The sequence below is a fragment of the Myotis brandtii genome, unplaced genomic scaffold (assembly GCF_000412655.1).
Source record: "Myotis brandtii unplaced genomic scaffold, ASM41265v1 scaffold422, whole genome shotgun sequence".
Taxonomy (NCBI): Eukaryota; Metazoa; Chordata; class Mammalia; order Chiroptera; family Vespertilionidae; genus Myotis; species Myotis brandtii.
This window is the reverse complement of record NW_005366171.1, coordinates 325,212-348,642: the sequence shown is the minus strand read 5'-3', so window position 1 is coordinate 348,642 and position 23,431 is coordinate 325,212.

Sequence of the window (23,431 nt, the reverse complement as noted above, 5' to 3'; positions counted from 1 at the left end):
ATTGTTTTTTAGAGAGAGTGGAAGGGAGAGAGAGAGACATTGTTTTTTAGTGTGGAAGGGAGGGAGAGAGAGAGATAGAGAGAGAGAGAGACAGAGACAGAGACAGAGACAGAAATATCGATGTGAGAAAGACACATCAATTGGTTGCCTCCTGCATGCACCCCGACTAGAGCTGTGGAACCTGCAACCAAGGTACATGCCCTTGACCAGAATCAAACCTGGGACCCTATAGTCTGTGGTCTAATGCTCTATCCTCTGAGCAAAACGGCTAGGGCTAAATCCTTAGTTCTTAATGGTGTTCCTAAGTGAAAATTGTAGCTCACAATAATACAGAGATATAAATGGTGTAAATGTTTCAAAGGGAGCAAGTTTCTTTGGCTATACTTACTAAATAATGAATCTAATTTTTAAGCCATCTCCGCTATCCAACAGAGGCTCTCATGTAAATTCAGGAGGAAATACCCTTAGGTGGTCTTGGAAACGAATGAGAAAGTGCTACATTTATATATTTTAAACTGCTAAGTTTAAAACCAACTGAAACCCTTGAGAATATTTTTAAATGTTAGAAAATTGTTTCTACATTTTTTTAGGTATTCAAACAGGAGAGTTTTATGAGTGACACATAACATTTTCAGCAGCAAAATCACATAATGAAAATGTTTCCAAAAAATCCCTTTCAAAATGTTCACTCCATACTTGAATTTATTTCATTAACAAAACATCACAGTTTCCTTGAAAAATAAATCAAATTAGTTTATTTTTTCAAACACGCTGCTAGGTGGTATACCAATGGCACACAGTGAGAAAAAGGTCAGTAAATGTGAAATGCTTACTTTTTTAAAAGAGAAAAATGTGTAGTTCAGCTTTGACAAGTAAGTTTGACAATTATTTCCATATTTCTTGTTAAGAAATTTTATGTGTCGCTCAAAAGATTTTCAGAATCATTTCTCATTTCATAAATAAGTATTGTAAAGATTCCTCTACTAGTATTAAGGAAAATAATGTATTTCACTAGATTTATAAACTATAAATGCTAGAAAAACCTAAAGCAAAAAAAAAAAAAAAAAGTGAGACAAGCTCATGAACTCCACCACCGTTTTACTGGGTACAATCTGTGTCACATCTGATTGTCTAGCCGTTGGACAAAGCCCACTGTCAGTCCACATATTACACATTAAGGCAATATTCTAAAGATGGCAGAGTGGGACAGTGACATCCTGGGTTCTGGATGTCGTTGTTGTGCTGCTGAGTTAAGCAAAGCAGGCTCATCTCTCACCAGATTCTTGTCGTGTGAAATGGCCAAACCTACTTTTAAGCCACTTTGCACTGGGAGTTCTTTTCCCTGGCAGCCTGGTGCATTCTAATGTGGACACTGCCTCGGGGTCTTGCCCTCACTGTTGTTTCTGATTGGCGTGCTCTTACACCACGGCTCATATGACTGACTGAGTTCTAATCATTCAGGTCTCTGCTTAAATGCCACTTCCTTCGATTCAAGCTACTGTAGCCTTACTCTACCCAAGTTATTCTCTATCGTGTTAAGCTACGTAATTTTCTTCAAAGAATTTTGTTTCTGAAATGTCCTGATTTGCTTATTTTATAACACTTTCATTTTCAATCTCCCTTATGAAAAGAGACTTCGTCTATCTGTTCGTTGCTGTACCCCAGTACAAAAAGCACTTCTCAGCACACGATGACATTCAATATTTATTGACTGACTATATCTGGAATTTTATTTCCTGAATCTTCTCCACAGAAAGCCTATGCTCTAACATACTGAATTTCTAGCAAATCACAGAATGCAATCTATTTTCTCTTGATACTCCACTTTTGAATTTTCTGTTCCTTCTACCTATATGTCTATTGCTCCTTCTTCAGTTCTAAAATGTAAGGTATCCACTCTGTGCCACGTACTGTATTTATATGAATATGAAGTTTAATAAAATGAAGTTTCTACCACAGTGATTTGTCACTTCACACCACTAGGATGGCTATAATCAAAAGAAAAAAAATGTGGCAAAAATGGGAAAAAATTGGAGCCTCATACACTGCTGGTCAAATATAAAAAGATGCATCCATTTTCAAAAACAGAATGGCAGTTCCATAAACTGTTAAACATAGTTTTCAAATGAGTTAGCAATCCTACTCCTAGGTATAGAGCCAAGAGAACAGAAAACATAGGTCCACACAAAATCTTATACTTAAATTTTCATAGGAGCGTTATTTACTGGTATAGTAGCCAAAAAGTGGAAGCAACTCAAATGGCCATAGAATTATGGGGTGATGGCTAAAAGGTGTGGGTTCTTTTTGGGGTAGGGAAATGGTCTAAAATTAAATTTGGTAATATATACATATATCTGTGAATACAATAAAAGTCACTGAATTATATACTTTAAATAGGTGAATTGTATGGTATATGAAATATATCTCAAAAAAAGCTGTTAAAAATATATAAATCACCAAAAAAACACAAAAGTAAAAATTTTGCCATCTCTAGAAGTCTTCCAAGATTGAACTCTAGTTTTTCTCCTCAAGGAAGTCTTGGTTTTGTGTCCCTGTTCAGTGTGCCTGCAGGATCCTGCAGTTGCTTCTATCATAGCTGGAATCACCTGCTCTTGTAAGTTTTGTTCCTTTATCTCTTCCATCACACAAATATTGAATGTCATCGTCTACCGGGAAGTGCTTTATCTCTTCCTTGGGAATAGAGATGGCGTCTTTCTATTCTGAATCCCAAGAGTTTAGAACGCACATAGTAGCTGCTTTAGTAAATGTTGGCTGAAAGAAAGAATGTAAAGAAATAATTGAGTTAATAACAAAGAAAGGAAGGAAGGATTTAGTTTTGTTTCAGAATAGGGAAAAAAAATGCAAAACTTTAAACAAAAGTATAGTGTGATGGAGCAAATCCAGGGAGGGGGTATGAAAACAAAAGGTCAAGTTCTCCAGAGTGGAATAGTGTGGGAAGCTGCCTACTGTCTTCACTAGCAGAGAGGTGTGGACAAGGAACCTGGAAGGCTGGTGATCCTTGAAGCCTGGCAAAGGTCAGAGCTGTGCACCCACTGTTAGTCCAGACAATGGTAGCTGAAGCAACTTCCCCATTTATTATTATGTAAATCCTTGCTGATGGGCTAGTCTGCCTATTACTGGAAATTGCCTGCCTAAGGGCTATGGGTGTATCCCAAACCAATAAAAGGTTGGTGAGGCCTGAGCACCAGTGGAAGTCCTTCCTCTTGAGTTGGACTTGCCCGCCTGGCCCCCCAGTATTTCCAAATTATCTCTTGTCTCTTCTCTTTCATTTGTGTGCGGCTCCTCTTCCAGATCCTGAACCCTGAACCACGCAGGACAGGGAACAAACATTACACAGAATAGTCCCAAAGGAGCATAGGCGAAGTAAAGGCCTTTCCTGATGTGGAGGTTCCTGATGTAAATAGAAGGTCACATTTGGTGGACAATAGGGGTCTATCAGAATGACCACTGGATAGAGCTGAGACTTGTCGGCTGAAGCTTTTCTGAGTGTTAGCAGAAGAATCTGTGGAATAGATAACAAAAAGTCAAGTTCCAAAGATCTCAATAAATGTGGGAGAGTGAAAAGGATGGGAAGAGAGGACAATACAAATAGTATAGATTTTAAAAGACAGAACATGTATATTCTTTTTAGTATAGGGAATATTTTCTTGGAAGTAAGCTAAGTAAGTTAGTTAGTTAGCTTATTTTCTTGGAAGTAAGCTAGTGTTAACTAAGTTTCAGAGTTGTTTCAGCAGAGTCTGTATGCCACTTCCATAGTTCCCTCTAGGTTTTGTCAAACCATTGCTGGTCTGCAGTAATGTTTACAACACTTCAAAATGTCAAAGGATTCCCATCAATTTCTGTTGATATTTATCTTTATTGCCTTTCCCAATACCTTGATTTTAACATCTAGCATGAAAATCATCCTTGGAAATTTTATGGCACTACATGCACCCTCTTGGCATATCTTTTAATAGCCAGAAAGAGTCAAACTAGTCCTCAAAAACAATTTAATAATAGTAGAAAGAAATACCACAGAGCAGCAAACAGATTGGCAGAAGTCATTCCAACTGCAAAGAGCACAGGTTAGCTCATTAGTGCTCACAGGCTAAGAGTACACAACCATGAAAATGGCAAACTAACAAACTAACATTGATTGAGGGCTTTCTGCATGTCTACTAGGTAAGCATTTTACATGTTTTAATTCTAATCCTCGAAATAACTCTTTGGTAGAATATTATTCGTATTTTTACAGAGGTTGACATGGGGAGAGTAGTTAACATCAAGACAGTCTGGCTCCCAAACCCACATGCTACTTAACTTATTATACTGCTCTTTGAAATCTCTCCACTCTACTGGTTGATTGGACATGGAAAAGATATACTAATCATTTATATATGTTACTTGTGACATGAAAAGCATTTTAAAAATCGGCACTCTATGGGGAAATAGTAACTGAGGTATAACTGTATTAAAAACAGGCTGGAAATGGCAGTAGAAATTCAGTAGGAATGTCTACATATTGGTCCCCTGAACACTATATTATCTTTGACACCTTTGTGCTTCTGCACAAGTTCTTTTCATGCCTAGACTGCCTTTTCCGCCCTTAGCTGCCTATTGAGTAATAATTACTACGCACCCTTCAAGATACATAATATTATCACTTCCTCCATGGAAACTTCTCCAACTCTCCCAAGCAGAATTAGTCACGCACTTGGCTGGATTCTCAACTGCTTTGTTTACACACCTTTTATACCATCTGTAAATGTTCAGCGCTGGAAGCAGAAACCACACTAAGTACATCAAGCAAAAGGAGATTTAGATGCTTCCAAAATTGTTTGCAAGGCTTCTAGGCTAGTCTTCTGAAATGACTCTCAGAGAACTCTCTGACCTTAGTACAAGAGCACACATGTGACCTTTGATCCAGGGGTCAGAAAAAGTTGTCAATAATTCAACTGAAATTGCTTCTTGACAGCTACAAAGTTGGTAAATGGCCTTGGAATGCTGCACAATATCCACAGTCCCTAGGAACTGGCTTGCCAACAGAAGATAACCAAAGGAGCAGGAATTTGCCTTTCCAAATCATATGTGTGTACATCAGATTGGTGGAACCTAATTTATCCAGAACCCTAGCTGAAAGGGAGTCTAGTAAATATAGTTTTTAGCTTTTCAGCCTTTGCAAACAGCAAGTCTTACCAGAAATAAGACAACTGAAGCTGAGTACAACAATTTATATCACCCACTACAGCACTCTGCAGGCTGTATTTTTATGTATCAGCTTTCATTAGTGGCTCATAAGGGGGTAGCAAAAACGTTCCTTATTTTTTTATTCCAAATGCTTAGCTGAGAAAAGATATCAATAGATATTTGTGGAATAAAGAATAATTCTTTACCATCTCTTATTTGTTTTTCTGTCAAAGGAGAATATGTGGCACTATTGGGCCTATTATTGAACTGACACACTCCATGTATACTGAGAAGCAAGCAGGTGAGCCTGAAAGACCAAGAGAGCAATGGGAACTTAATTTATTAAGCCTAATTCAGCTACTTCTTAAATGAGGAGTAAGTGTGATAACTAACCACTTTTTATATTAGAATATGCCCAAAACTCCAGGTCCATATATGTGGAGATATTCCTATGCTTAGTTTGATCACAAAACTTTGGGACATGGGGAACAAACTGGATATTAGAAGACTATCCTCTGGGCTTCAGGACAAAATAATCTTCGTGTTGCCACTAGGCAGACAACTTTCACATAGGTTGGTTTTTCACAGAACCCTGTTGTTAATGCTGTAGTCTTACTAAAAATCTTCAATGCTCCCATTTCCACAAAACAAGACTCAACATCCTTACCCTAGCATTCAAGACCCATTACTCTAAGGTTCACACTTCCTTTCCAAAAACATCCCCCACCCCTTACATTTGCTACCTCTAAGTGCCCACTCGTTCTCCAGATGGGCCACATGCTTGCCTCCTCTATGTTTTGCTCTTGCCATTTTCCTTTGTAGAATGCCCTCTCTTCCTTTCTGTTTTGAATAGAGCCTGGTTTTTTCTGAGTTTTAGGTATTCCCTTATCCTTATAATTTAGTCCTACCTTGCTTCTTCCATGAAGCTTCTGGGAGACCCAGTTCCTTAATATTCTTCCCTCCTCCCACCTGCTATTTTACTTCCTGTTGCACTTACTATATACTAGTAGCCCTGCGCACGAATCCGTGTACCAGTAGCTCGCTGCCGCCCTCCAGTAGCTCTCCGCCCACTGTCCCACCCTCCTGTAGCTCCCCACACCTCCCCCTCATAGCTTGCTGCCCTGCCCGCTCCTGTAGCTTTCCGCTGCTCGCTTGTAGCTCGCTGCCCACCCTCCTGCTGATCCGTGATCTGGTCGTTATGTGGTCAGTTGTTATGCTTCATGGCATAACGACCATTTGCATATTACATCTTTATTATATAGGATGCTTTGAATGTGTCTCTTGTTTTTGTCTATGTACTCTATATATCAGTATCAGCTGCTTCATAGCAGTAACTGGTCTTATATTTCCTTTTGTCCCTGTACTCAGGTCTGATAACTTATGTCTTTGTTAAATGTGAGATAAAGACTTAATTATAATAGTTCTTAGGTTTTATTTAATGTGTTTTTCATAATTACAGCAATATAGTTTTGTTAAACACCTATCATTCCCCTCTCTAACCATACATTCTGGAAACTTCTATACATAAAATATTAAGGTCAATTATCACCTGTAGGAGAGTTCCCCTATATAGCCTGCTCCCTGAAGTCTGGGTTTTATTATATTGGCCTATCATAACCTTTATTCCACTGTATCAGTTAGTTTCTGGTGCTTAAAAAACATTCCCAAACCTCAGTGGCTTAAAATAATAATCAGTTATTTCTCATGATTCAGTGGATCAGCAATTTGGGTTGCGTCTAGCTGAGACAGCTCATTTTTCCTCTACATGGTGTCTGGGTTCACTCATGAAGATGGCTAGGAAGTTTGGGCCTCTCTCTCTCCACACGGTCCCTCATCCTCAATGATGCTGACCTTGACTTGTTCTCATGAATGAAGTTCCTCAGAGGAATGAGAGCATATGCTGCAAAAACTCCCATGATGTCCCTTCCACTGCATTCTACTGGAAAGCACATCATAAGATCAGCCAAATTCAAGGGGCAGGGGAATAGAGTGAAGAGTGAAGTTACAAAGAATCCATGGACATTTTTATCTCTGCATCTACTGTATACCACCTATTCATTGCCTGTTTTTATAATTGGATTGAGAAATCCTCAAATGTCTTGTCTAATGTTTATTTTCATGTGCTGGGTGCCTGGCACAGAGTAAACTGCTCAATACAGGGTTGATAAACATTAGATTCCATGTCAGGCAGTGGTTGGGGTACAAAGATATGTGAGACACAAAACAGTCCCTGATCCTGAGGATTTTACCTTCTGGTGGAACAGGAAACATGATGAGGCAAGATTAAAAGAGCCTTTCGAACAATAGAAATTGTACTCTTCCAACAGGAAACTACAAGAGTAATTTCCTAAACTGGGCACACAGGTCAGAAAAAGCAAGCACCGTTATGCCTGGTGTTTGATAAACTAAGACCTGCACAATGTTTGGGGGATAAGATTTAGATTCTCAAGTAATAGTTGAGTATAATTAGTAGACGGACACTGGAGAAATGGCCCAGGGATAAGGAAGTAAAACTATATATTCAAAGAAGTAGTGGCTCCCACTCTGCCTGGAGCAGGAGCTGGTGCCAGGCACAGTGGGAGGCTGACGGGGCACCTTGGAATAAGGATGCTTGGATTTTATCTTATTGGTGATGGCATCTTAGGACAGAAGAACATTAGAGTAGACACTGTGTTTAGGGAGCATATGTAAAATGAACAAAACAGGGAGAGACAGGAAGTAGAAAGAAGCAAGTATGATGAGGGCATAAACCTCATGTTGACAGCAAGTATGGACAAGAGGAAGCCAAGAGACGAATGGTTATTGAGCCTCTGCTGTTCTTTACTATGCATTATTTCATCTGATCCTTCAGTAACCCTGCAATGTAGCTGTCAACTCCACCATCTTACAGATGAGGACTGTAAAGTTCAGATAATTTAGGTAACTGGCCCAAGATCATATACATGCTAATGGAAGAGCTGGTTCTTTTAACTCTGAGTTGAAGGTTGTATTCTGTTCTTTTCAGGGCACAAAAATATTTTATTATCAAATATTTTTTTATTTTATTTTACTACAAGTTTGTGTAAATGATGAGCAGGTCTCTAACATAATAAGACAGTGCCCCTACCCCTTATCTCTGCCCATACAGTGGAGAAAGGAAAGGGACACTTCAGACACAAAGGGAGTGAAGCGGAGGAGACAGAAAAAGGGACTGAGCACAAAAGCATTCGGCCACTAAGTCCCAACAGAAGCATTAAACATTCATTCGATGTATATTTAGCACTTCATAAGTGCAAGCCCTGAGCAGGGTGCTGGGAAGAAAAGATGAATCAAACACTATTCCTATCTTTCAAAATAGTAGAGGAAATAGGCATGTAACAAATAAAGGCAGTAACTCTTGCATTCTGTATACAGTAAGCCAAGAGACAAAGAGGAAGGGATTGCTTCTTGCTGAAGCATAGAAGGAAAGCTTCAGAAAGAAGAGACCTTGGGCTGCATATTGATAGGTGAGAAGATGGTCAAGTAGCAAAAAGGAGTAAGAAAGCTGTGAGTGTTGTGTAGGGTACAAAGCAGGGACGATGAATGCAGTCTCATTCACTGTAGACAGGAATCGCATGGAAGAGAGGGATCAGCTCACGTGGGGCAGGACCGTTTAACTGAAGGCAGTATAAAACAGCAGGTAGGAGGGTTGATTCCAGGGTCATACTGGCAAGCTTCAAATCCCAGCCTGCACTTCCTCCTTTTTTAGCTTTAAACCAGTTGTTCAACTTCATTAAGGCCTTCTTTCCTCATCTGTAAAATGGAAATGATAACAAAACCTTCCGCCTCTCTCTTCCAACTTCTGCACCAATGGCGGAGTAGACAGGTGTCAAAAGAAATCAATATACAGGCTTTCATTGGATGTATCTGGATCCAAGTATTTGGCTTGGATCTGAAGTGAAAACGGGCTTCCTAACACTTGCTTTCAAGCCCAGATAATGGGCCCTATACGTGAGGTCAGTTGGAGCTACTGAAAAGGTACTTAGCATGAAGAACTGAAGCCTCTCACACTCTGTAAACCCTTGTTACTCAGAGTATGATCCTGTACAGATGATCCACATCAGCATTACCTGAGGGTTTAATGGAAATGCAGACTCTCAGGCCACAGCAAGGACCTACTGGACCAGAGTCTGCATTTGAACGAGATTCCCCAGCTGACGCCTGAACATCGAAGTCTGAGAAGCACTGCCAGAGAGCACCAGAGAAACGGGACCTCTAGACGAGAGAGTCTACATCTGGCCTATAGGATCCATCACTCCTTCTCCCTGTGGAAGAGCCAATAGAGTTGGACAGAGGCAGAAGAGTCTACCTGATGCCTCTGTGCAGGTGAAAGTTCCCGCCTGAGGCGGGCAGGAATTCCGGGTGGGCGAGAGCGTGGTACCTCCTGTAAGCACAGAGGTGGAGGAGGAAGATAACCCCATGAAAGTGACTCCAGTGGTTGGGTGCAACATTCCCTGAGACTGTGAAGGCAGGACAAGGGGAAATTTGAAAAACAATTTGGAATATTTTATAGTTTCATTTTTTAATGTTTAAAGCGTAGATCCATCTAGAATTTCTTCTGTTTCTGCTCAAATGTCATCTAAGGGGATGATACCTTGAGAAACCCCTTAACACTGCCACCACCTCCTCCAACACTCGGCACCCCCTGCTTCCCTAAGGGACTGCCTTATTTTACCTGTCTCCTCCCCTCCCCAGTGAACCTGGGTGCCACGAGGAGCTATATCTATTTTGTTCATTATTGTTTCCCTGCTGCCTAGAACAAAGTGGCACTGGTGGTAGGTACTTGATAAATATTGTTAACTGAATGAATATGACTTTGAGGTCCAGTGGGCATCAGGTGGAGCTGTCCGATAATAACTGTTTATACATCTGGAGTTCGGGGGAAATCTCAGTTGGAGGTAAAGACTGCGAGTCATCAGCTATTGGTGGGAACTGAAGCCAGAAGGCTGGATGAGATCACTTGGAGAGAGTTCTGCACTTAAGGGAAAGATGATTTGTTTGCTTGGTTGAGGTGATGAGGAATTCCAGGGGAAGTGGTGTCATCCCCAGCCATGCCTGGTCAAATAATAGTATAATCAGGTCACCACGAATGCCAAAGGCAGGCACCTCTTCCTGTTTTCTTTGGTCAAAGCTAGCAACTTCTTGGAAAGTTTTATGATGCCACAAGAGGCAAAACAACCAACAGCAGCATTTATCATTTATGGAAAAATACTTTAATAATTCACTGTTTCAATTAACATTTGCTGTTAATCAAGATTTCATGTCTGAAAGCATCCTACCCAAGCTCAGCAGGTCGGTTTAGAATCAACTCCATCTGTCATGGAACCCAATGGGATGAACACAAGGAGACAAATGCCAAGCCTACTAAGAGCTGGAGGTGGGAGCCACCTTCCAAAGCAGGCTGCTCCTGGGAGCCCAGCACCCCATAGAGCTAGGAAAAATGAATTTCTGCCTCCAAAGGCACCTAGACTTTCCAAAGGAAAAGCAAAATGTTTTCCCTACATGAGAGGAAACGATTACTAATTAGTTTAGGTCTCTCTCACACACACTTTAATACAAGATGACTTTGCTCTATTTTTTTCTTTCCTGCAATCTGAAAAGACAACCGACAATGGAACAAACAGAGCCTCGTCCCCATATTTAATCACTTATACTCTGGTCATTTGCTGATAACAAAAGGTAACACTTCCCCTTGAAAAGGAAAGATGAAAGGATGCTTCTTACCATTAATTGTTACTATTATTTCTATTGTCCTAGGATGTATAAAATCTTATTTAAAAGTGCAACTTCATAATCACACTTTAGCCGAAACCGGTTTGGCTCAGTGGATAGAGCGTCGGCCTGCGGACTGAAAGGTCCCAGGTTCGGTTCTGGTCAGGGGCATGTACCTGGGTTGCGGGCACATCCCCAGTAGGAGATGTGCAGGAGGCAGCTGATTGATGTTTCTCTCTCATTGATGTTTCTAACTCTCTATCTCTCTCCCTTCCTCTCTGTAAAAAATCAATAAAATATATTTTTAAAAAAATCACTTTATTGGGATGAAACCATATTAATAGATTACTAGACAGCATCAAATGATCACAGATTCTGCTCTTTGACTTAAATAGCAGTTACTTAATCTCTCTGGCTTCAATTTCTCCACCTATAAAACAGAAATAATTTCAGAACGTTGCTGTATTAAATGAAGCACTAAAAAAGCACTTTGTGCATTACTTGTCTCCTGGAAAACACGAAGACATTTTCATTATGTGTAACAGGTGAGATGCACTTCATACCTTCAGGGAATAAAGGTGAGTACATCTTTCTCTTTTTAATGATTCACTCAGCCATTTCATTCATTCAACAAATATTTATTGAATTATTACTATATGCTAAGCATTGTTCCAGGAGCTGAGGATCCGGTCAAAATCCCTGCTCCCAGGGAACATGCAGTATAATCTTTGAAGAAATACTCAAAGAATTGATTCACAGCTAGTCACTCATTCAAATATCCATCTGTCACCTGTCTTACCCCTCCCCACCCTGAACCTAAACCATAAAGTAGAAGATTAGAGAGATGACAGATAGGCAGCCAGATAAAAATTACTAAGAAAATATTAGTAACAAATGCTAACTTGAAAAGATCAGAGTGGTGGGAGTGGGGGCTATTTTAACGTGGGTGTCCAAAAAAGGCCTCTCTAATGTTTTGGCGTGGAGGCTAAGGAGTCAGAAGTGCAGTGCAGGCTGGTGCCCAGGCTGGTGGGGATGAACCATCCTGTTCCAGGAACAGAGGCATGTAGAGGAGTGCAGTAGGCATGGAGAAGAAGAATGAGAAGGGCCTGAGAGGGGGTCAGGCCTCGTAGGTCAGCGTAGGGAGATTGGATTTTATTATGAGCAGGGTGCTAAGTATTGGGGTGTTTTAGCAGGGGTGTGGCAAGTCTGATCTATAATTTTAAAACTTAACTCTGTGCAGAGTAAATTCCACAGGAAGGAGATGGAAATAGGAGTTAGGAGGCTGCTAAACCAGGAAGGCATTGCCAGGGCCCAAACTAGCCTTCTTCATTTCAAACCAGAAGCAGAAATAAGGAAAAGCAGACGGGTTCATTTCGATTTTAGCAGTAGAGTCATTAGGGATTGGTGATAGATTGGTAATGGGAAAAGGAAAGACAGAAATCAAAGATTTCTGGCTTGAGTGACGTTGAGAAATCCAGTCTCTCCCTCTTGAAGCCCCCACCGTGCCCAAATGTGCAAGAACCACCAGAGGCTTGGGCAGCTTAAAGAGACCCATCCTGCTTCCCAAAATATATCAAGAAGACAAACTCGAAAGCATGTTCCTCCCCAGCCTCCACTGTTCCCACTCTGCTTCATAAGCACTGGTCTCATCAGCTCCGAGGGATAATGTCCACAGCAGCAGCAATAACCTCCATAAAGGTCCTTCTCTGCCATGGTAGGGCTACATCCTTGGATTCTAGGCTTATAACTTGGTCATTTAAAAACACATGTTCAGCCTTTCCCCCCCAAGTTCCAAGCCCTACTGGGGTGGCTGAGCCTCCTGCATTTGCCAACCTCAAGCACAGACTGAGGTAAAGCCCTCCAACTCCACTCAAGATCCCTCTCATGCTGCTTTCTGGGCCTCAACTCAGTCCCCCCCATAGAGGGCTCCTGTTTGGGGACCTTTGTATTATTTCCAGCCCTGGGCCTCATGTTTGCCAAGCAGATGGACTCCAGGAGGTTTTTTGATGACCAAATCTCCTTATACAAATCGTTTCATGCCTTCCCCTGAGTTCAGCACACCATGAGGGCAGGACCATAGCTTTAGCTTACCTATATATAAAGAGAGAAAAAGCTGTTTTAAATCTAGTCCCAGGGCAAAGTAAGCCTACTGGTCAACACTGAAATAAATGACCATTCAAATGTTTTGCTCATAATGAGGAAAAATCTTTCCAATTCTATCTCTATCAGTAGAAATACAAGACTGCCATAAAGCCAAATTTTCTACCTCAAAAGTTATGCCTTTATATAAGGAAAATTGCACTATAGTTCTCCCCTAAAAATGTGTATGTGTATAAATAAACTTTTTAAAAATCCTCACCTGAGGATATGTTTATTGATTTTAGAGAGAGAAAGAGAAGCACTGATGTGGGAGAGAAACACTGATCAGCTGCCTCCTGTACACGTCCTTCTGGAGATTGAACCCACAACCTAGGCATATGCCTTGACCAGGAATCAAACCTGCAACTTTTTTGGTGCACAGGATGATGCTCCAACCAACTGAGCCAACCAGCCCGGGGTAAACTTACTTTGAAATATATAAGTAGTAGATGAGCCAACTCAAATATGGAGGCTGACGATCCTCCAGGAAGTAATTTATCTTGGTGACAGGTGGGAGCATGCCATTTGGAGGTGTGATGAACTGACTCCCAAATTAATCGGAGCAGGGAGCATCCATCCTGCACAGCAAGGACAAGGCCTTTTAGAGCTGGTGTGGTTCCTGCTGGAAAGCTGGCCAGGCTCAGAGATTGCCAAATGCTCCTCAATACAAGAATGGTGAGGCTTATTGTTCCAAAATGGGCCAGGCCCAGAGTCATTTCTCTGTTGGCATATATTAAACTGTATTGTCTTGAACAAAAACAATATTCACCTTGATGACATGTGTTTACAGGTTAGGTTAAATTATTTTTAAATCTAGTTTTCACCTTTCTCTTTAGGACATTAAAGTGAAGCCTCACTCCACCTGACTGCTCCCCACCTAATAGTAAATTGAATAGAAGGAAACTGCAGTGAAGACCTAGGAGAAACTCGAGACACTACTGGAGTTTGCAAAATGCAAAGGATGACACTCTTAATCCTGAAGTGTGAAGGGCGTTTCCTGAGTGAAGAGAGTGGGCGCAGGAATGGTCCTGAATGACTTAACGAGAGAGAGAGAGAGAGAGAGAGAGAGAGAGAGAGAGAGATACGCAGGAGGAAACAGAGAGAGAAAGTTGAGTCAGCTGGAGGAAAAGCATCCTGGGGCACTACAGAGACTGAAGTACAGCTTTCATGGCACACACTAGACCGAGTTCTGCACTTGTTCCTCCTACATCATGCTCCTATAAAGAGATGACCTCATCCTCCCCTTCTATTATTATCCTTCTGCCTGAAGGCTTTGTTGTCTCTGGTTCCATCACAGGGCTCTGGCTGACAGACTTTTGAAGGGTTTTCAGCCCATGTGGATTATAAAATCACAGCTGGTCTTCGGCAGTGACGAGCTCAACAAAAATCACAGCCATCAAATATGGGAGACTCAACTGCCCGCTCCCAGATGAGCGGAGCTGGGAAGAAAGGGCCCTGCCACACCCGGGTCGCAGGATGAAGGGGATCTCCACTCACGCGTGACCACATGGAAGACTGGCAGGTCTCCTTTTTGTTCTTATTTCCTGTTTTACAGAACACATGTGTTCAAGTAAAATCAGTTTGATAGTTAATTTATGCAAACTGGATTCAAACCTCTCTTTTGTGTTATCAATGTAGACATTATAAATCCAATGGAAGAAATTTCAAAAGAAGGTATTAGCACATGAATATAGAAGTTTTCTGTGTATCAAAAACTAATCCAAAACTGAAAGGCAAATGATAAACTGGGGAAAATATTTGCAATATCATAACAGATCATGTTAACATATTTAGAATAAAAATTCAAATAACAACAATGAGTAATTTTCCACCTATCACACTAGCAAAGATATTAAAATGAGAATGCTCAATGCTGGCAAGGGTATAATGGTTTCTGGACAGCAATTTGCTAATAGGTTTCAAGAGCTTTAAATATGTTCACATCCTCTGATCCATGAACTCTACTTTGGAATAGATCTAGGAAAACAATATGAAATGGAATCAAAGATTTAAGCACACCATTGTCCTCTGAAGCATAATTTATAAGAACAAGACAAATATCCAATATTTGAAGAATAATTTGGTAAATTATGGTAAGTCCATATAATGGGTCATGATGCTACTATTAAAATGAAGCTTATGAAAGTTTTTAATGATATAGGAAAATTGTTACAAATGACCTTTTTAAAATGAAAAAATGCAAGATATAATTTTACATACATAATGTGATTTCAACCATGTAGAATTTCATTACAAAAGGTCTGAAAAGAAATATATTATAATGTTATCAGTAGTTGTTTTAAAATGGTAGGATTATTTTTCTGCTTCTTGACACTATTATGCTGTTTACACACTCTCTGCAATGAGGATATGTTTTTATAATTAGAAAAAAATTAGCAAAAGTATAATAGAGATTCACATTAAAAGGCACCAAGACTGTAGAAATTGCTGAATTTCAAGTTTGGGGTATACATTTATAAGGTGACCCTGCAGCATTTTGCTGATACCTCCAAACAAGAAAGCTTTTAAAGACTATTGGAATGGGTCAGGTCAAAAGACACATGGAGCCAACTTGTAGAGGTTCCCATAGGCCAAACATGATAAAACTTGAGCTCCAAAAAGAAAACAAAGAACTATAAGTAACTAAAACACATTTAATATGTTTAAAACAAGACTTGAGTTGATAATGTTATGAAAATACAAATCACTGGTAACCTTCAGAGGCTGCTACGGAACTGAATTATTCAGAGTACTGGGAAATAAAAGGAAAACATAAAGCCTACGGTCAAGATGGCATTGTAGGTAAACATGGAACTCACATCCTCCCACAGCCACATCAAAATTACAACTAAAGTACAGAACACCATCATTGAGAACCGCCTTAATCTAGCTGAACAGAAGTCCTACAACTTAGGCTATAAAGCAGCCAAATCGAGACGGTTAGAAGGGGCAGAGACTCGGAAGGGGCTGGTTCCACACCCATGTGAATCCCATAAAAATTGGGAGGAATACATTAGCAGCTGAAGTCCCCCTGAGGAGCATGGGGTCCCAGCCCATATCAGGCCCCCCCCCACCCCCCGGCCTGGAGTGACAGTGCCAGGAAGAGAAACCCCCTTGACTTTCGCCTGCAAAAGCGGAGATTATGGCTGAGTGAGACAGAGTTCTGCTGGAGTCCCAGGCAGTTCTCTTGAAAGGCCCACACACACGAACTTATCTGGACTCACTCACTCTGAGCTTCAGCCCTGGGCAGCAGCTGGGAGGCACCAGGGACATATGGGAGGAACTGAATTGTCTGACATCAGGACGAGTTGGGAGGGTGTCATTTTTCTCACAGACAGCAGTGCTGGCTGAGGCCATTGCTCCTTTGCTGAGCCCTCCCCCTGACAAAGCCTGAAGGCAGGCCCCATATCTGAGTCTCCATCAACCTGGCTAACACTGTTGCTTACCCTGGTGATTCCCTGAGACCCTGCCCCATCCAAATTGCTGGCCCACCCAAACTGTTTCCAGTGTCTTTTCCATACAAACACCTTTGCCTCATGCTTCAGACTTTCCTAAAATCTCTCAAACAAAGTAACATCTGGCCTCAGTGTGCCATGTACCTCTTGCTCAGTGGCCCCAAGCTCAGCACTAGCAACAGCCAGTCCTGGTTCATAGCTTGGCCTCTCCTGGTCACCTCCAAGCCAGCACAAGTAGCAGCTATCTGCAGATTGTTTGTAGATCAGGCCAGATGGCCCTGGGCAGATCACAAGAGGTGGCTGACCTTGGCCTGCACCTTTTGAGAGGCCCCAGAGCCAGCTGATCCAGTGGACAGCTTCAGACCACATTGAAGCACCATCCAACCACAAGAAAACAATATAAAATGGAATCAAAAATTTAAGCAAAGATTTCTCCAATATTTGAAGAATAATTCTGGAAATTAAGGTAAGGTATTAATCACAGGGGAAACTGGACGAGGAGTATATGGGAACTTCCTATAGTATCTTTTTTTTATAAATATATTTTTATTGATTTCAGAGAGAGGGAGAGAAAGAGAGAAACATCAATGACGAGAGAGAATCATTGATTGGCTGCCTCCTGCATGCCCCCTACTGGGGATCGAGCCCACAACCCGAACATGTGCCTCTGACAGGAATCAAACCTGGGACCCTTTAGTCCACAGGTTGACACTCTATCCACTGTGCCAAACTGGCTAGGGCCTTCCTGTAGTACCTTTACAACTTTCCTGTAAGTCTGGTATTACAAAATAGAAGTTCACTTAAAATATTTTAAAAGCTACTTCACAAGTAATCATACCATGCTTGCCTGGGGAGGGCTCAAGTTCATTCTCAGAGACATGGACAAATGAACCACACTAAAAGGAGCCTACGACAATGGCTGTAACCGTATCCATCCGATCTACCTGACTTCCTACTTGACCATGGCTGAAGCATGTACCTCTGATACTTCCTACCTTCCTGGATTTCTAACTACCATTGCACCTTCTAATCCTATCTTAAGACAAGGACAAGACACCACTGTGGGTGATAACTAAAGACAGTATGCCCCTTTGGAGGCATGGAGATAGTTCTTCAAAGTAGCACGACTCTTCTTTGTTTGTTTGTTTTAATCCTCACCTGAGGATATGTTTTTATTGATTTTAGAGAGAGAGGAGGAGAGAGAAACATTAATGTGAGAAACATCGATTGGTTGCTTTCTGTATGTGCCCTGACCAGGGATCAAACCTGTAACCTAGGTATGTGCCCTGACCAGGAATTGAACCCACAATCCTTTGATATACAAGATGATGTTCCAAACAACTGAGCGACCTGGCCAGGGCAGCGTACAACTCTTGACACAACTTCTGACTACCTAGTCTTAGTGCAACTGAAGCATATCAGAAAGCTTCCCCAAAGAGATGCAAACTCCACCTTCCAGGTTTTCACTTCCACCAAACAGATGCCAGGTCTCAACACGCCTGAAAATGGACAGCAGAGGCCACTCTGCCTGATTCTCCAGCCCAGAAAATGCCCCCCAGCCTCACTGTGACTGACTAAGATGATCAGGCAGGAAAAGTAAGCCAGTGCCTGAACCCTGCAGGGTGGAAGGCCTCCTGTTCCAAGTGGCGGTTACATCTTCCACTTACACACAGTGGGGCTGCTGTAACAAAATCCTGTGAGCCACCTCAGATCATACGAAATGTGAGGATGTTCTATGACTATAAATATGTCCTGGTGCCCTGCAATTCATACCTACTCACGATATATATATGTTAAGTCAAAAATAGACCTGACAGAACCTGAAAGTTACTGTGGCAAACATCATGGATTACATCATGGACCGCCCCCTACCATCCATAGGATTGGGACACAGGGGTGCACTTTAAGCAGTTTCCTCCTCATCGATTATAGACACCATGACCAAGGCCTTAATCCTCTTTCATCACTGAATCCTCAATGCCAGGCACAGTTCTTGACACACACTATGTTTAATACTTGTTGTTAAATATGTAGTTTCTTAGTTTCCAAGGTTGGCTCTCCTGGACAGAAAATGCATTAAGATCAATGTAATAGTAATAAACTTTGTATTCTCAAGCCACATAATTTTTCTTGGTAAATGAACACATTAACACATGGGTATTATCATAGTTGAGTGAGCTGGTCTTCTTGAATCTTTGATCACCTTAAATCTGACCTACAGGACTTAAAAGCCTCATCCAGGTACAGGCCCCTATTAAAGCAACTGCTAGGGATTTGGGCCTGAAAATAACAAAATTGCAGTGTGTATAATCTTTTGTTTAAAGTAAATTAGAGAAAGTGTGAATGTCCACATTCATCCACTTCTTCAGATGATTAGGGACCCTGGAAAGATGTTTCTGTGCAGGAACACTCAGAAAAAGATCAAACAAACTTTGGAGAGAGGAGTCTACCAATTAGGGCCTAAGATCCCTAAGACATCAAAGGAGTATGAAGTAGTCTAATTGGCTCCTCCAGAAGACAGCCGTTGGATCAGACATTGGCCCCCGAAACCACCGGCCATTGTGCTGGCTCAGAGAGGCATCAATGATCTGAGCAGGGAACTTCTTCAAACAGCTCTGCAGTCAGTGTGAGAGCAAGTCTCCCTCACTCTCCCACCAGGTGCAGGCTGCATTTATTCTGGGTCTGCTCTTCTAATGCTCTGGGAGCCATCCCTATGTGTAAGGTCTATGGTCTATTATCGGAGTGTAATCTTGTCACTTTTCAAAATAGCTTTTCTCTGGAGCCACAAAGCTTAAATAGGGCACTGGAGTGCTAATCAGCACCTGTCCATGTGGGAAAGGCAAGCCATCTGTGTAACAGCCGAAACGGAAAAGCAAAGCTGGATTCCCTTGGTCTGACCCAGGGGTGCAAAAATGCCACCAACAGCTCCTATTCCAAAGACACTGGCCTGAGTTCCAATTAGTGTGAGAGGAGAGAAAGCAGTGGTCGGGCAGACGACATGCGCTTCAACTGTAGATAAATAGGACAGGCATCAATACAGCTTCTCCTGTAGTCAGTAGACTACTGCTAGAATCAGAAGTTTTGGGGCTACACTCATTACCACAACTTGGAGAAAAGACTTCTTCTGAATCATTTAATTTTTTTTCTTAATATGGAAACACTAGAGGCCCGGTGCATGGATTCATGCACCAGTGGGATCCCTTGGCCTGGCCTGCCCTTTGGGGGATGTTGGAGAGCCAGTTTCAGCCCAATCCCCACAGGCCAGGCCAAGGGACCCCACTGGTGCACAAATCCATGCACTGGGCCTCTAGTTTTAGATGATTGTACTTCCATGCTCAAATATATTCAAGGGTTATAGTCTCAGTTTAACTATGACCCGACTTCTTATCAGTCTTGTTCCATTCATTCTATTCTGTCCTTTACAGTAGCATGTCCCTCTACTGGGATATTCTTCCCACCATACATAGGCATGACTCTCACTCTAAATTCCTTCCAGCCTCTGTTCAATTGTCCCCTTATTTGAGAAGGCTTCCTTGATCACTCTATGAAAACAGTAGCCCCCAGTACTCTTTGTCCCTCTTGTGCTTATGTATTTTACTTTTCTTCATAGCACTATTGCAAAACATATCTATCTACCTATCTATCTATATCTATAGATAGGTAGCACAACCAGCACAGGCCGGACACGTAAGGTAAGTTCCATTAGGACGGGGACTCTGTTTTACTCACTGATATATCCCCACACCTAAAACAGAATCTGTTATATAATAAACATTCAACCAATTAACGAATGAATGAAAGTCACATTTGGCATTTTGTTCAGACACAAAGGACAGTATAACCAAGAGACAAAGCTAAGAGCTAGAAGCCGGAAGAGTACTCTTAGCTTTGTCTCTTGGTTTTAATTCTGTCCTTTGTGTCTGAATAAAAGGACTAGGGGCTAGAGCAGAAGCAGAGAAGAGCCGAGAAGCTTGAATCTCACTTTTACTGCCCACTGGTGTTTGATATGGGGCATGCCAACTTGGTGTGAAGCCTGACAGCACTAGGAAGCTGGTAGTTTGAGGAATCCACTTCATTACCCTTGGGGATATCAGAACATTTCCGGATCTCCAGCACCTGTTTCATTCTCTGGAATTCCTCAAGCTCACAGGGAGACTACCTTGTATTGTCTCCATCTCTGTGTTTCGAGTATCTGGCCTGGTGCCAAGCACAAGACACATGCTTGATAAATGATTAGCGAAACAATTAAACTGTGAGTGTGCCAGGAATCCCCTTTGCAAACTCTTGGGAGGTGGGATGTAAGTCCTGGGTCTGGAAATGGGACAGGTTCTCTGATGCTCCACCCCCTCTCTGCACTCTCTCCCTCTCTCCAGAATCCTTGTGACCCTTCTCAGCCCAGTAGCAGGCTTTGAAAGAAAAGGCAGAAACAAAATTAGGACTGAAACATTTACTTTCTTGCTGTCCCCCTAAGCATTAGAATATGGCTTCAAGCAGGGTCTGCTCTTTCTTAGAATAGGATCTGTCCTTTTATAGCCTGTGGCTAAAAATAAAGCCCCTCCATTTCTTTGCCCCACAGCTTTTTTTTCAATTCTGGTATAACTGGATGTAATTTTTCTGGAACAATCTTATATATCTTATCATTGGCCTTAATTTCAATTTTATCCATATGAATGCTTATTAAATTAATCCTCAATGAGTAGTATAAGCAAGGCAGTCTTGGGTGTGTGCTCTTCTTTCATCTTTGAATTGTCCTTTAGTATCTGAGCTGATCAGACAGCTCCCTCTACAGTCTCCTTGACATCTTCATGTGTCTCTTCCTTTGCTTTGTTAGTCTATTTTATCTTTTTAAATCAGAATTTTCCAATTCTTTTAAAGCCAAATTTCCATTTAAAGTCTCACTTTGTAGAACCATGATTGTCTTTTTAACTTATGTTTAGGATATTTACCATTTTCAAATCTAATACTATCCTTTCGCTTTTTTCTCAACCTTTACATCACCAACAATTCATTGTTGCTGGTTAGAATGAGGCCCTGTATTGGTCAGGGCTCTCCAGAGAAACAGAACCAACAGGATATATATATTATTGAGAAAGAGAGAGAGACTGACTTATTATAAGGAATTAGCTCAAGTGAGTGTGAAGACTGAGAAATCCCAAGATCTGCAATCGGCAAGCTGGAGACCCAGAAGAGCCAATAGTGTGGTTCCAATCTAAAAGCCAGCAGCTTGAGACCCAAGAAAAACCAATGTTGCAGTTCAAGACAGAAGGTAGGAAAAGAGCAATGTCCCAGCTCAGCAATCAGGCCAGAAGCATTCCCTCATACTGGAGGGAGAATCAGCCTTTTGTGCTATTCAGGTCTTCTACTGATTGGGTGAGGCCCACCCACACTCAGGAGGACAATCTGCTTTACTCAGTCTATTGATTCAAATGCTAATCTCATCTAAAAACACCCTCAGAGACACACCCAGAATATTGTTAGACCATTTATCTGGCCATCCCTTAGTCCAGTCAAGTTAACATATAAAATTAACCATCACAGGCCCTTAGTTACCAGGTCCCCTAGTTCTTTCTCTACTTTTGGAAAATAAAATTTCACAGAGAAATCAAGGTCCTTCCAGACTTTGCTTTCAACCAGAGGTTTCCTTTACATATCTACTTATTTCTTATTCCCTGACAATATACTGTTTCTGCCAAGTTTATGTTATGCATGAAGTGTACATCACTTCACAAGCAAACATTTTGCATCATTCACCTATTATGCAGCAGGCATTGTGCCAGGAATCATCCACTCCTTTCCTCTCACCCAGTGGCCTATGGGTGTCTATGATTATTTCACTTCAGTTCCTCTCTTCTGCTGGTTTTGCCCACAAGCTCTGAGGGAGAGGGTCCACTCTCAGTCCCTGCATCTTCTAGAAGGCACATATCTTCTTCATATATAAGCAGTATTTTTCTCACTTTCTGTTAGATTGAATATTTATGTATGTATGTATGTATTATTTTGCACATCTGCTATGGCTTATAATTCATAGGCAAAGCTAGTGGTTTACTCACAGCAAGCTAAATGCAGATAGGAAAAGAAGTCACAACCTGGCAAGAGATTCACCTACTTGAGCAGTGCAGAGAGACATTAAGTGACCCTCTTGGCTAACACTGGTTGAGAAATACTGACTTTGGGGCAAAGGGACAGCACCGAAAGAGCTGCCCAACCAACGGGAGGTGGAGTGCAGGATGGAGAATCTGAGGTGGGCAGAACTCTGACGGGCTGGGAGAGAGACTGCCGGCACCCAAGATACTCACGTTTAGTTGGCTGGACTGAAGTTCAGGAATAAGACGCCAGTTTCTGGCAAGAGAATTGGTAAGAAAAAGGCCTGACCTTGGTGGCTCAGAACATAGACTCTGAAGCCAGTGTCTGGTTTTAGACCACTTTGAAGCTGAAAAATTTTGAGTAAAATTTAATTTCTTTACCCTGTTTTTTATTGTTTTCTTTTTCATCTGTAAAGTGGGAAAACTAATAGTACTTATCTCCCAGGATTGCTGTGAAGTTAAATAAATATATATAAATTAGAATATGTAAAGCCCAGCACAAAGTAAGCATTTCACTTTAGTTTTTATTTTACAGGTTGTCTGAATGGGAACTAATGCAAAAGAGTAATTACAGGAAGTAAATGGGGGTGAGAATTGGGAGGGGTTTTTTTTGTTTTTTAAAAAAATATATTTCACTGATTTCTTACAGAGAGGAAGGGAGAGGGATAGAGAGCCAGAAACATCGATGAGAGAGAAACATCGATCAGCTGCCTCCTACACACCCCCCACTGGGGATGTGCCCACAACCAAGGCACATGCTCATGACGGGAATCAAACCCGGGACCCCCCAGTCCGCAGGCCGACGCTCCATCCACTGAGCCAAACTGGTCAGGGCAA